Source organism: Bos grunniens, chromosome 24 (genome assembly GCF_055505025.1).
Source record: "Bos grunniens cultivar Pamir isolate PY7600 chromosome 24, Bosgru_T2T1.0, whole genome shotgun sequence".
Taxonomy (NCBI): domain Eukaryota; kingdom Metazoa; phylum Chordata; class Mammalia; order Artiodactyla; family Bovidae; genus Bos; species Bos grunniens.
The window spans coordinates 44,442,072-44,457,545 of record NC_141188.1 but is presented as its reverse complement, the minus strand read 5'-3'; the positions used below and the strand labels follow the sequence as shown (position 1 = coordinate 44,457,545).

Sequence of the window (15,474 nt, the reverse complement as noted above, 5' to 3'; positions counted from 1 at the left end):
TACAACACTATGATATTAGAAATAAACTAAACACTATTATACCAGAAATAAGGAGAACAAGAAGGAGCAGGTGGACATGGAGAACATCTCTCTCCACGGATACATCAAGAATACACCATCAGACAGAGAACTGCATGCACAATGCCAGCTGAGCGCATAGAGGAGTACCTGATGAGTGGAAAAGAATATATTGAACCACGAAAAATTTGGTAGAATGAAGGAACTAGGGGGAAAAACAAGAGTGTTAGTAGGACTGGACCTGCCCTCGGCAGGGGGTCCGATCCCCACATGGGGGCAATTGTCTGAGTCAGAGGAGAAACATTTAAGTCTAACAGTGAAACAGCTGATCTGTGGCAGCCTAAATGGAATGAGAATCAGACAGTTCTTGCCACATCCATACATACCCCAGAGACGGATGTAGGTCCCTTAGAGGTACAGAGACTGGGAGCTGGAGTTTGGGGATTGTGGAGCAATCCCAGGGCGAGGGCTGCTGTTTGACTGCGGAGAGATGGATCGAGGGGATGTGAGGGAGGAGATTGTGGAAGGAGATGCCTGTGAAGGGAGGCCGGGCAGCCATGGAAGCAAGGCAGTGGAGCCATCACCATAGCCTTTCAGTTCCCACATGCCACAATCAGCAGCTGAACAATAGAGAGGCTGGCCCATTAAACCCCTGAGGCACTGAAGTACAGAGTAGACTCCAGTCAGGGGGGCCCCTCTATGTGCCTGACGCCCTGAACAACAGAGAAGGACCCCAGGCAATGGAGTCCTCTAAGTGTGTCAATGGGCGGAGCTACAGAGAAAGACTGGCCAAAGAGGCCTTCTGATCCCCAGCTACAAGAGGCTCCAAAAAAGACTCTCATAACTCCTGTGGTGGAGGCAATCCATGCCCCTGCACACTTGGCACTGCCAGGGTCCCTGAAAACCAAGCAGCTGTGCCACCTTCATGCTCAACTCTCACTGGGGCAGAGCTGCCACAGGCAAAAAAAAGTCTTGCATCTCTGCACACAGGGTCACTTTGGTAGTGTCCGACTCTTTGCCACCCTGCAGACTGTGGCCTGTCAGGCTTCTCAATCACGGAGGTGGGCTCTCCAGGCAAGAATACTGGAACCTATTGGCCAATACTGGTTGCCATACCCTTCTGGAGCACTATATTTCCTGCTGCCCTAACCGCCAACTCCCCTGAGTACCTCGTGCTGCCAGAACCCCTGCAACCCAAGCAGCTGGACCACTGCCACACCTGGCCTTCACAGGTGCAAACCCAAGTCCTCCAGGGCAGCCTCAGGAGCAAACCCCAGTGGATGACCCACATGCAGAGGTGAAAATAAAACCACAATTGAAACCCAGGGGCAGTGTGGCTAAGGAAGAAGACCCAAAACCTTCCCACCAGCTGTACAAGCTGCAGATCAAATCCACAGGATCAACTAGGCCAATTCTGTATCTATGGAATATATAAAAAGTCATTGAGAGCTACCACACAAAAAAAGCACTACTTCTGATAGCTGTGGACACTGGAGGCAAGAACACACAGGAGTAGGACCAGATTAGAATCTGAGCTGTCCCCATAGCAACTCCAGAGATCAGCACAGTGTTGGAGGGCATCCTAGGGTGGTGAAGTGGACTATGACTCCAAGCAAGGGAAAGGACTCTGACAGCAGTGACTCAAGAAAAACATTTATTATTCTTATGTTTCAACTTGCTCTGTAGATTCTTTTGGATGTTCCCCCCCTCTGTTAAATTGTCAATTTTATTGGCACTATGAAATCTAATTAAACTTTTGAGCTTCTTTTTTTTTCTCAGTCACATTTTTTATTGCCGTTCTGTGGAGCTTTCCTTTTTTTTCTTTTCTCTTTTCTTAATTTTAATTTTTTAAACCTATTATTTTTTCTACATTTATTCCTTTGTTTGCTTTTCCTACTGTTCTTTTTCACTTGCAGTTAATCTTTAATGTATTTAAATCTTCTTTATCTACCTCTATTTAACTTTGCATATCTATTCAGTCACTTTTTATTGTTGCTATAAACCTCTGCCTCTACATTGGGCTTTTGCAGTTCTGTGGAGTTTTCCTTTTTTCTTTCTTCTTCCAGTTTTTTTTTTTTCCTTTTCTCTTTTTTGTTATTTTAATTTTTAATTTTTTTAAACTTATTATATTTTTTCTACATTTATTCCTTTGCCTTTCCTACTGTTCTTTTCCCCTTGCAGTTAATCTTTAATATATATAAATCTTCTTTATCTACCTCTGTTTAACTTTGCATATCTATTCTTTTTTTTCTTTCTTTCCTTTCCTCTCAACACATCTGTTGGTTTTGTTTTCATTGCTTTATTCCCCACATGGTACTTTGCTTTAGTTTTGTTTTCCAGTTTGGCTTTAGTTTTGTTCTTAACTGGTAAATATAATTTTTGATTCCCTTTGTTTGCTGGGTCAATGTACTGTACTTTATTTTTGTTGGACTGTTTTCACTTTGCTCATGGATGTATATGTATATGTGTATATTCCATTATTTTCATTATTATTTGCCTAATTTTGTAACAGCCATTTGTCTGGGATTCATCTTTGGTTTCTCATTTTTGGATATTTTTTTAATCTCACTTAATGCCATAACCACTTGTGGAATTTTCGTTTCTGACCAGAGATCAAGCCTTGAGCCTTTGGAGTGGGAGTACTGACTCCAAGACCCTAGACTACCAGAGAACTAATCCTAGGGAGTATCAAATAGAACTCACACAAAGGAAACCACGTGAATAGGAGTCCTGGCATCACCCAACCACCAGTAGCACCCTGTGCAGGATGCCTCATCTAAACAGCAAACAAACCAAAAATACAAATCCAATCATCAGCAGACAGGATTACCACCTCACTCAGAGGAAAAACAAACAAAAACTCAGCACAAATCTCACCCTATAAGAAGCTTACACAAACCATTGGACTGACCTTAGAAGGGCAGAAACCAAAAGGAAGAAAGAATTCAACCCTGAAGCCTGGGAAAAGGAGACCTCAAACACAGTAAATTAGAAAAAAATAATGAAAAGGCAGAGAAATACTACACAAATGAAGGAACAAACTAGAAACACAGAAGTCCAAATAAATGAAGAGGAAATAGGCAAACTACCTGAAAAAGAATTCAGAATAATAATAGTAAAGATGATCAAAAACCTTGAAAACAAAATGGAGAAAATGCAAGAAATCAATTAGCAAAGACCTAGAAGAATTAAAGAATAAACATACAGAGACAAATAACACAATTACTGAAATTAAAAATACTCTAGAATGCGGGGAGCCGGTGAGGCATTCCACTCGTGACAAAGGTCATGAGGAAGGAGGCTCGGCATACGCAAAGGCGGGATCGAGCCTCAGGAGTCCCCCCGGATATTCTCGAGCATTTTCCCCCCAAAAACCAGAGTCTGCCTACTTTATTGCTTTGTGCTCTCACCTCTGACTTTACTGGGGGCTGTCCCCTACCACCATCTCTCTCTCTCTGTCAAAGAGTTAACTTACAGCTCCAATTAATAAAGTTCCTGGGCAATTAGGAGTGTTTAAATCCAAACCCCTCAGATGGCTCTCTAACTCGCCTGACAAGTTTACCCGGACTCCTGCAGCTATGCATACGATTGTTTACAGTCTCCCAGCCTCGAGAGGCATGGGAAGCTTAAGATATTCAAATAGCTTAGAGCCTCTCAGAGAGTTAAAAACTGTCAGAATAAACTAGTAAAGGATTTCATTGATGAGTCAATGCTTGTTGCCAAGTTTTCACATCCCCTGAATTGTATCCTTGAATATGTATCAATTAATAGTGGGTATGTAGAAAAAATAAGTAGTGGCCTTGGTGTTAGTAACTTTAGACCCTTAAGGTAATAAATTCTTTCTTTGTTGTAAACCCATTACACATCCGCCCTATAGGAATGCAATTTTATCTTTGGAAGATGGTGCCAAACCTTGAAATAATTACTCTTAGAGAAAATAAGTCTTTGTTGATAAGTCCTTGAGTCATAAAATGTTAGTAGGCCTTCTGGCCAGAAGATGATGTAAATCACCTAAACCATTTGTATACGATACATTTGCAGGAAAGAAACCTTGGTTTTTGATAAGAACCAAAGACTGCTGACTTTGCATCCCCTATTATCCTCTATGTGTAACTTAGGGTATAAAAGCCCCTGTTAAAAATAAAGCTACGGGCCTTGTTCACCAGCGCTTGGTCTCCCCATGTCATTCTTCCCTTTAACTTCCAGCTGAGTCTCCATCTGGAGCGCGGAACCCACCACGCTTACTAATCATGCCTGGGCTTCTAAGACCCTCTCGAGAAGGAGTCTAGGGTGAGACACCTTCCGCTATTCGAGAGGGCGCCTGCGGCCTACGTAAGTGGTGCAAACTTCTTGTCTTGAAGTTTTATTGGTCTCCCGCGTAAACCAAGCTACTCAGCTTCTTTTCTCCACTGAATTTTCCTACTGAGCTATCCTCATTCTATTGTTCTCTATATCTCTAATTAGCATATAAATAGTCGCCTAGGCCGTCTCTCCTTCGAATACCCTGGATCAGCTGGGGCTGGTCCCCGGCACTAGAATGAATCAATAGCAGAATATCTGAAGCAGAAGAACAAATCAGTGAGCTGGAAGATAAAATGGTGGAAATAACTTCTGAAGAGTGGAATAAAGTAAAAAGAATGAAAAGAACTGAGGACAGTCTCAGAGACCTCTGGGACAATATCAAACGCACCAACATTTGAATTATAGGGATCTTGGAATGAAAGTTATGACCAACCTAGATAGCATATTGAAAAGCAGAGACATTACTTTGCCAACAAAGGTCTGTCTAGTCAAGACTATGGTTTTTCCAGTGGTCATGTATGGATGTGAGACTTGGACTGTGAAGAAAGCTGAGAGCCGAAGAATTGATGCTTTTGAACTGTGGTGTTGGAGAAGACTCTTGAGAGTCCCTTGGACTGCAAGGAGATCCAACCAGTCCATTCTGAAGGAGATCAGCCCTAGGATTTCTTTGGAAGGAATGATGCTAAAGCTGAAACTCCAGTACTTAGGCCACCTCATGCAAAGAGTTGACTCATTGGAAAAGACTCTGATGCTGGGAGGGATTGGGGGCAGGAAGAGAAGGGGACGACAGAGGATGAGATGGCTGGATGGCATCACTGACTCGATGGACGTGAGTCTGGGTGAACTCCAGGAGTTGGTGATGGACAAGGGAGGCCTGGCATGCTGCGATTCATTGGGTCGCAAAGAGTCGGACAAGACTGAGTGACTGAACTGAACTTGCGTGGAGAATCCCACGGACAGAGGAGCCTGTTAGGCTGCCATCTGTGGGGTCACACAGAGTTGGACACAACTGACGTGACTCAGAAGCAGCAGAAGAGAAAAAGAAAGGGTATGAGAAATTTTTTGAAGAGATTACAGTTGAAAATCTCCACAACATGGAAAAGAAAATAATCAAGCCAAGAGGAACAAAGAATCCCATACAGGGTAAATCCAAGGAGAAACATGCCAAGACACATACAACTAATCAAACTAACAAAGACTAATCACTAAGTTTAGTTCAGTTGCTCAGTCATGTCCAACTCTTCGTGATCCCATGAACTGCAGCACACCAGGCTGTCCATCACCAACTGCTGGAGTCTACCTAAACCCATGTCCACTGAGTCGGTGATGCCATCCAACCATCTCATCCTCTGTTGTCCCCTTCTCCTCCTGCCCTCAATCACTAAGAAAGAATATTAAAAGCAGCAAGGGAGAAGCAACAAGTAACATACAAGGGAAACCCCATATGTTTAACAGCTGATCTTTCAGCAGAAAAACTGCAGGCCAGAAGGGAATGGCAGGATATATTTAAAGTACTGAAAGGGAAAAATCTACAACCAAGATTACTGTATCTGGCAAGGATCTCATGCAAAATTGATGGAGATATAAAAAGCTTTTAAGACAAGCAAAAGTTAAGAGAATTCAGTACCACCAAACCAGCTTTACAACAAATGTTAAAGGGACTTATATAGTCAAGAAATACAAGAGAAGAAAAAAGACTTATAAAATCAACCCCAAACAATTAAGAAAATGGCAATAGGAACATATATATCAATAACTACTTTACATAAAAATGGATTAAATGCTCCAACCAAAAGATACAGACTGGCTGAATGGATACAAAAACAAGACCCACATATATCCTGTCTACAAGAAACCTACATCAGACCTAAAGACACATATAGACTGAAAGTAGGATGATGGAAAAATATACTCCACACAAATGGGAAGCAAAAGAAAACTGGAGTAGCAATCCTCATATCAGACAAAATAGACCTTAAAATAAAGAATATTATAAAAGATAAGGAGGGACACTACATAATGATTAAGGGATCAATCCAAGAGGAAGACATAACAGTTCTAAATATCAATGCACACAACACAGGAGTACCTCAATACCTAAGACAGACACTAACAGACATAAAAGGAGAAATTGACAGTAACATAATAATAGTAGGAGACTTTAACACCCCACCCACACCAATGGACAGATCATCAAAACAGAAAATTAATAAGGAAACACAAGTCTTAAATGATACATTAGATGAGATGGATCTCATTGCTATCTTCAGGACATTCCATCCAAATGCAGAAGAATACACCTTCTTCTCAACTGCACATGGAACATTCTCCAGGATAGACCACATCTTGGGTCACAAATCAAACCTCAGTAAATTTAAGAAAATTTAAATCATATCAAGTATCTTCTCCAACCACAATGTTATGAGATTAGATATCAATCACAAGAAAAAAACTGTAAGAAACACAAACGTGGAGATTAAACAACACGTTTCTAAATAACCAACAGGTTACTGAAGAAATCAAAAGGGAAATAAAAACATTTCTAGAAACAAATGACAATGAAAACACGACAACTCAAAACCTATGGGATGCAGCAAAAGCAGTTCTAAGAGGGAAGTTTATAGCAATACAATCCTACCTCAAGAAACAAGAAAAACATCAAATAGACAACCTAACTTTACACCTAAAACAACTGAAAAAAGAAGAACAATAAAACCCCAAAATTAGTAGAAGGAAAGAAATCATAAAAGATCCAAGCAGAAAAAAATGAAAAAGAAATGAAAGAAACTATAGTAAAGATTAATAAAACTAAAAGCTGGTTCTTTGAGAAGATAAAATTGACAAACCTTTAGCCACACTCATCAAGAAAAAAAGAGGTAAAGAGTCAATAAAATTAGAAATGACAAAGGAGAGGTTACAACAGACAATGAAGAAATACAAAGGATTATAAGAGATTATTATGAACAACTATATGACAATAAAATGGATAACCTGGAAGAAATGGATAGATTCTTAGAAAAGTTCAATCTTCCAATACTGAATCAGGGAGAAATAGAAATTGTTAACAACCCAATTACAAGCACTGAAATTGAAGCTGTGATCAAAGATCTTCCAAAAAACAAAAGCCCAGAACCAATGGCTTCACAGGAGAATTCTATCAAACATTTAGAGAAGAACTAATGCCTAACCTTCTAAAACTCTTTTCAAAAAATTTCAGAGGAAGGAACCCTTCCAAACTCATTCTATGAGGCCATCATCACCCTGATACCAAAACCAGACAAAGACACCACAAAAAAAGAAAACTACAGGACAATATCACACTGATGAACATAGATGCAAAAATCCTCAACAAAATTTTAGCAAACAGAATTCAGCAACACATCAAAAAGCTCATACACCATGATCAAGTTGGGTTTATTCCAGGGACACAAGGATTCTACAATATATGCAAATCAATCAATGTAATACACCATATTAAAAGATAAAAACCATATGATCATCTCAATATATGCAGAAAAAGTCTTTAACAAAATTCAGCATCCATTTATGATTAAAACTCTTCAAAAATGGGCATAGGTGGAATCTACCTCAACATAGTAAAACCCATATATGATAAGCCTACAGCAAACATTATTCTCAATGGTGAAAAACTGAAAGCATTCCCCCTAAGATTAGGAACAAGACAAGGGAGTCCACTTTCACCACTATTATTCAACATAGTTTTGGAAGTCATAGCTACAGCAATCAGAGAAGAAAAAGAGGTAAAAGGAATCCAGATAAGAAAAGAAGAAGTAAAGCTCTCACTGTTTGCAGATGACATGATACTGTACATAAAAAACCCTGAAGATAGTATCAGAAAATTACTATAGCTAATCAGTGAATTTAGCAAAGTTGAAGGATACAAAACCAATACACAGAAATCACTTGCATTTCTACATACTAACAATGAAAAATCAGAAAGAGAAATTGAGAAATCAATCCCATTCATCATTGCAACAAAAAGAATTAAATATCTAGGAATGACCTTACCTAAGGAGACAAAAGAAATGTACACAGAAAATTATAAGACACTAATGAAAGAAATCAAAGACGACATAAACAGATGCAGAGATATTCCATGTTCCTGGGTAGGAAGAATCAATATTGTGAAAATGACTATACTACCAAACGCAATCTACAGATTCAATGAGATCCCTATCAAATTACAGGTGGCATTTTTTCACAGAACTAGAACAAAAAAATTCACAATTCATATGGAAACACAAAAGACCCTGAATAGCCAAAGCAGTCTTGAGAAAGAAGAATGGAGCTGGAGGAAACAACCTTCCTGACTTCATATTATACTACAAAGCTACAATCATCAAGACAGTACAGTAGTGGAACAAAAACAGAAACACAGACCAATGGTACAAGACAGAAAGCCCAGAAATAAACCCATGCACCTATGGGTACCTTATTTTTGACAAAGGAGGCAAGAATATACAACGAGGCAAAGACAGCCTCTTAAATAATGGTGCTGAGAAAACTGAACAGTTATGTGTAAAAGAATGAAATTAGAACACTTCCTAACACCAAACACAAAGATAAACTCAAAACGGATTAAATACCTAAATGTAAGACTAGAAACTATAAAACTCTTAGAGGAAAACATAGGTAGAACACTCGATGACATAAAGCAAGATCCTCTATGACCCACCTCCGAGAGTAATAGAAATAAAAACAAAAGTAAACAAGTGGGACCTGATTAAACTTAAAAGCTTTCACACAGCAAAGTAAACTATAAACAAGGTGAAAAGACAACCCTCAGAATGGGAGAAAATAATAGCAAATGAAACAACTGACGAAGGATTAATTTCTAAAATATACAAGCAGCTCATACAACTCAAAGCCAGAAAAACAAACAACCCAAACAAAAAGTGGGAAAAAGGCCTAAAGAGACATTTCTCCAAAGAAGACATACAGATAGCTAACAAACACATGAAAAGATGCTCAACATTGCTCATTATTTGAGAAATGCAAATCAAAACTACAATGAGATATCACCTCACACCGGTCAGAATGGCCATCATCAAAATGTCTACCAACAATAAATGCTGGAGAGGGTGTGGAGAAAAGGGAACGCTCTTGCACTGTTGGTGGGAATGTAAATTGATACATCCACTATGGAAGAGAGTATGGAGATTCCTTAAAAAACTAGGAGTAAAACCACCATATGACCCAGAAATTCCACTCCTAGGCATATATCCTGAGAAAACCAAAATGGAAAAAGACATATGTACCCCATTGTTCATTGCAGCACTGTTTACAATAGCTAGAACATGGAAGCAACCTAGATGTCCACTGACAGATGAATGGATAAAGAAGTCGTGGTACATATACACAATGGAATATTACTCAGCCATAAAAAGGAACGTCAGTCAGTTCTGATGAGGTGAATGAACCTAGAACCTATTATACAGAGTTAAGTGAATCAGAAAGAGAAATATAAATATCATATTCTAACGCATATATGGAATCTAGAAGAATGATACTGAAGAACTTACAGGGCAGCAATGGAGAAACAGACATAGAGAACAGACTTATGGACATGGCAAGAGGGGAGGAGAGGGTAAAATGTATGCAAAGAGTAACATGGAAACTTATATTACCATATGTAAAACAGATAGCAAAGGGGAATTTGCTGTATGGCTCAGGAAACTCAAATAGGGACTCTGTATCAATCTAAAACGGTGGGATGGGGCAGGAGATGGGAGGGAGTTTCAAAGGGGAGGGGATATATGTGTACTGATGACTGATTCATGTTGAGGTTTGACAGAAAACAACAAAATTCTGTAAAGCAATTATCCTTCAACAAAAAAATAAATAAAAAAATTCTACAGGCTAGGCTTCAACAGTACGTGAACTGAGAATTTCCAGATGTTCAAACTTGATTTAGAAAAGGCAAAAGAACCAGAGATCAAAGCGCCAACATCCATTGGATCACAGAAAAAGCCAGAGAATTCCAGAAAAACATCTACTTCTGCTTTACTGACTACACTAGAGCCTATGACTGTGTGGATCACAACAAACTGTGGGAAATTTTTAAAGAGATGGGAATACCAGACCACTTTACCTGCCTCATGAGAAATCTGTATGCAGGTCAAGAAGCAAGTTAGACCTGGACATGGAACAACGGACTGGTTCCAAATTGGGAATGGAGTACGTCAACACTGTATATTGTCACCCTGCTTATGCAGAGTACATCATGCAAAATGCCAGACTGGATGAAGCACAAGCTAGAATCAAGATTGTAGGAAGATATATCAATAACCTCAGATACACAGATGACACCACCCTTATGGCAGAAAGTGAAGAGGAACTAAAGAGCCTCTTGATGAAAGTGAAAGGAGAGAGTGAAAAAGGTGGCTTAAAGCTCGACATTCAAAAAACAAAGATCATGGCATCCAGCCCCATCACTTCATAGCAAATAGATGGGGAATCAATGGAAACAGTGGCAGATTTTATTTTCTTGGACTCCAAAATCACTGCAGATGGTGACTGCAGCCATGAAATTAAAAGACACTTGCTCCTTGGAAGAAATGCTATGAAAAACTTAGCATATTAAAAAGCAGAGACATTACTGAGCTGGCAAAGGTTCATATAGTCAAAGCTATGGTTTTCCCAGGAGTCATGAATGGATGTGAGAGCTGGACCATAAAGAAGGCTGAATGCTAAAGATTGATGCTTTTGAACTGTGGTGCTGGAAAAGACTCTTGAGAGTCCCTTGGACAACAAGATCATCAACCAGTCAATCCTAAAGGAAATCAATCCTGAATATTCACCAGAAGGACTGACTCTGAAGCTGAAGCTCTAATATTCTGGCCACCTGATGCAAAGAGCCAACTCATTGGAAAAGACTGATGCTGGAAGGATTGAGGGTGGGAGGAGAAGGGGGTGACAGAGGATGAGATGGTTGGATGGCATCACAGACTCAATGACATGAATTTGAGCAAACTCTAGGAGATAGTAAAGGACAGGGAAGCCTGACATGCTGCAGTCCATGGGGGTCACAAAGAATCAGACACAACTGAATGACTGAACAATACATCCCAAAAGGCAATTTCAGAATACGGAAATCAGGTTTTTCTGGCCCCCAGTCAAGAAACTGACTCCCTTCAGGTTTAGCTGGGTGATTTTGTCTTCCTAAAAACATGGAGAGAAGGGTCTCCCTCTGATTAATTACTGCCCAAGTGGAAGGGCCCTTACTAAGTTCTTCTCAGCACCCCTGTATGTGTGCATGCTAAATCACTTCAGTCATGTCCAACTCTATGCGACCCTATGGACTGTAGCCCACCATGCTCCTCTGTCCATGGGGATCCTTCAGGCAAGAGTACTGGAGTGGGTTGCCATCCCCTCCTCCAAGGGATCTCCTCAGTTCAGAGACTGAACTTGAGTCTCTTATGTCTCCTGCATTGGCAGGTGGATTCTTTACCACTAGTACCACCTGGGAACACTCTCAACACCCCATGGCAGTAAAATTACATGGGATCAACAACTGCATTCACCTGTTCCAAATCAAGCCGGTTCCTCTTGAGTCCACAAAGGACTCCAGCTATGAAAAGGAAGACACCTCCAAGTGGACCTGTGAGCCCACTGAAGGCCTGAGGTTCCTATTTAAAAATCAACAAGTAGGGACTTCCTTGGTGGTGCAGTTGATAAGAATCCTCCTGTCAATGCATGAGACATGGTAAAGGAAGATTCCACAAGCTGTGGAGCAACTACGTCCGTGTGCTACAACTACTGAGCCCATGCTGTAGAGCCTGCAATCCACAACTACTGCAGTGCGCTTGCCTAGAGCCTGTGCTCCACTACAAGAGAAGCCACTGCAATGAGAAGCCCACGCACTGCAACAAAGAGTAGCCCCGCTCACCACAACTTAAAAAAGGTCCAGGCAAAGCAACAAAGACCCAGAGAAGCCATAAATAAATATATAAAGTTTTTTAAAATCACAAATCAACAAGTTGAATATATATACTTAAAAGACAGACATTGTGGGCAGGTAAGTAAAATGAGTTGGTGAGTTGGACTCCTAGCTGTCATTTTTGCTATTATTCTCTTACTTATTTCAACTCAAGAAAGCTCACTGCTGCCACCCCGAAACCATTATTCACCCTAATATTTGTCTCCCTTCTATGGGTATCCACACAAGGGGGATGGAAGAGCAACTCCATAATACAAATATCCTTCACCGTAGGAAAAAAATGAAAGTCTTAATAACTGTTGTATCTGCCACAACAACCCTCATGAGGCCCTGGGGTGACCCATCTTCTACTCAGCCTCAGCCAACACTTCTTTCTACATCCTTAACCAGTCCAACTAGTCTTGGGAACCACGCATAGAAGGGCTTCTTTCCATGGTCAACTGGACATGCTTTAAACTGTCCTCAGTCATCTCTGCACTAACTTGACTGGAAAAGTACCCAGCCTTTTCTGAAAACCCACAGGGATCCAACTTTCAAGACTTCAAGATCTGGTAGTCATCTTTAGGGATAGGACATGACGCATATGCTGAAGGTCGTTTCAAAGATACAAATGCAGAAGAGGGACACCTAAAGTGATCTCAACAGAGATAGATGGGACCAGAATTCCACCCATTGTATACATCTGGGATCCTGGTAGTGCACGACCTACACCCATTTTTGAAACTGGAAAGGGGGCACTCTACCTCCTTCATTCACAGAATGTAACATAACTGCCTTGCTTGAAGAGGAATCTCTTCCTCCCAGATAAGACCCAGTTGCTAGAGGTGGGGATCCAAAGCAAATCAAGGCCCCAGCTGCACCTACTAAGCAGACTCCACCCTCACCTGGCAGAGCCAGCTTCTTCAAGTAAACAGAACCCAGATGTGGCTATGTGCTCCAGGACAGGTTAGTTTTACCCTAACCTCAGAAACCCAAAAGGAAGGCTGCAGGGTCCCATTCATGTGCGTCCCCTCTGAGCGGTGGCTACCAATGCATACACAGATGATTAACCATGGTATCCTGCACATTCGCCTTTTTAGCCCCTGGAGGAACACCAGTATATGTCTTCATTCCCTACCCCTGGCTCAAGTGTGCAGCTGGCCTCTCTTGGCAGGCAGTGTAACTGCTGTTGGTCTAGTGGCCCCACAGGGAGATTTTGCCTACCACAAGGCAAGGCTTCATAAGTAGGGAATTACTCTACCCCAACCAGGAGCACGAGGAATGTACTCTCCAGACTCTCAACCTCCCTTCAGTTCAGTTCAGTCATGTCTGACTCTTTGCGACCCCATGGACTGCAGCACGCTAGGCCTCCCTGTCCATCACCAATTCCCGGAGTTTACTCAAACTCATGTCCGTCGAGTTGGTGACGCCATCCAACCATCTCATCCTCTGTCGCCCCCTTCTCCTCCCGCCTTCAGTCTTTCCCAGCATCAGGGCCTTTTCAAATGAGTCAGTTCTTCGCATCAGGTGGCCAAAGTACTGGAGTTTGAGCTTCAGCATCAGTCCTTCCAATGAATATTCAACACTGATTTCCATTAGGATGGACTGGTTTGATCTCCCTTAATCCCTAGCCAATGTAGAAGACTGGCCTTGGGCTATCTCCTAGCAGAGCAGGGAAGGGTATTTGCAACAAACCATAAAACCACGTTGCACCTACATCATCACCACTGACCAGGTGGAAGATATCCAAAAGGTATATAAAGCAGGCTCAACAGCTACACAATTTTGGAAAGGGTAACCGCAGTGCAGACTCCATATGGACCACAGTCAGAGGGGTACTGTTAATACATACCCCTGGTCCTACCCCTATTTGGACCTCTGTTCCCAACAGTACTTTTGCTGAATTTTGGCCCCTGCCTTCTAAACCTGCTTGTTAAGTTTGTTTTTTCCACATTACAAGTTTCACCTGCAGGTGACAGTATGCCAGGGATTTCAACCTGGCCCACACGAAGATGGAGACAACCAACATCACCTGGACTGAGCTGCAGTTTCCTACTCCCTGCGCTCCATCCGTGTCCCGGAGGCCCCTACCTCTGACAGCAAGGTGGTCTGGACCCCACAGGTAGGGATAAGCCCTGACTCGGCTTGAAGCAGCTACAGAAGGTGGACCTTCGACCCTTAAAAGATTCTAAGGGTCCAGACTCCTTGAGGGGGGGCAATCAATGTTAGAGCAGGCAGAATGAGCAGAGAAGGGGGTGTGGGCCATGTGACAGGAGACCTTACATCCTGTGACCAGGCGGTTCTTGAGACAGACAAGGGCGGGAACCTCCGTGTCAGAAAGTAACCTTCTGCTAGTTAAGCCCTCGTTACAATAGAATCACCACCGCACCCGGGCATTGCCCGTCCCGCGCCGGCCACCAAGACAGACTCGAAAGACCAAACGACGAACAAAACTCGCTGCCCCCTGAGGAGGCGGCGGCCGGAAGATCCAGAGGAGACCCCCGAGTCCCGCCCGTTAGCTACTACCCCTCTTCCCCGCCGTCCCGCCCACGTTACCGACTCGCGGGGAGAAACTTGGGACGGCCCTCGCGCTCCCGCCCCGCAGCCTCTGAATTCTCTCTGTGAGGAAACGACCCAGCCTCCGGGGCCGCGGCCAGGCGGCGAGACTCAACCCTGAACTTAGCTCCCGCTTCCCTGCTCTTCGGCCGCTTAGGAAAGCCCGTGCTGCCTACACCTCAGTCGCGGTCACGCTTGCCTGCTCAAACCCATCTGGGAAAGAACGCGCCCGCGTCCCCGCTCCCCCAAGCAGGGCCCTCACGACTTGACCCGCCACAGTCTCTCAAGTCTCTTTCCTCATTTCTTCCCCTCAGGCCCGGTGGGCCTACCTCGCCCGGGCGCACAAGTCCCCCTCACTGTGGGAGCCTGACGGCCGCGCCGCTTCACCTGCCGTCGGCCGGGTTCCTGACGGCACCGCCACTGACAAGGCCCCACAGAACAGACGCTCAACAAAAAGTATGTGACGAGGGACCTACCGAGAGAGGCGTCCGAAGAGTCGAAGATAGCCTCTGCCTGAGGGAAAGATCCACTCCGCCGGGCCTCAGCAGCGTAGGCGGGGCGCACCAACAGGTGCAGCGCCTCTGCTCGCGCCCGACCCGGCCCCGCCCCCTCCTGAGAACGTGTCCCCCTCGGCCACGCCTCCGGTCCTGACTGGGGAC

General features: G+C 42.9%; 1 protein-coding gene and 1 long non-coding RNA gene across 9 annotated transcripts in view; one reads left to right on the top strand and one right to left on the bottom strand.

Annotated features, from left to right (window-relative positions):
* Positions 1-15,435, bottom strand: part of PRELID3A (PRELI domain containing 3A) — a 43,859-nt gene extending 28,424 nt beyond the window's left edge. For 7 of the 8 annotated variants that reach the window (XR_015153988.1, XM_086373270.1, XM_086373269.1 and 4 more), the window contains exon 1: positions 15,292-15,435. The gene's annotated coding sequence lies outside the window, so the exon portion shown is untranslated. The other variant, XM_086373266.1, reaches the window with a different exon arrangement.
* On the top strand, positions 14,242-15,340 carry LOC147346168 (uncharacterized). Its single transcript, XR_015153993.1, has 2 exons — positions 14,242-14,381; positions 15,130-15,340. It is a non-coding gene; the product is annotated as an uncharacterized LOC147346168 (long non-coding RNA).
* Positions 15,436-15,474: the final 39 nt, after the last annotated feature.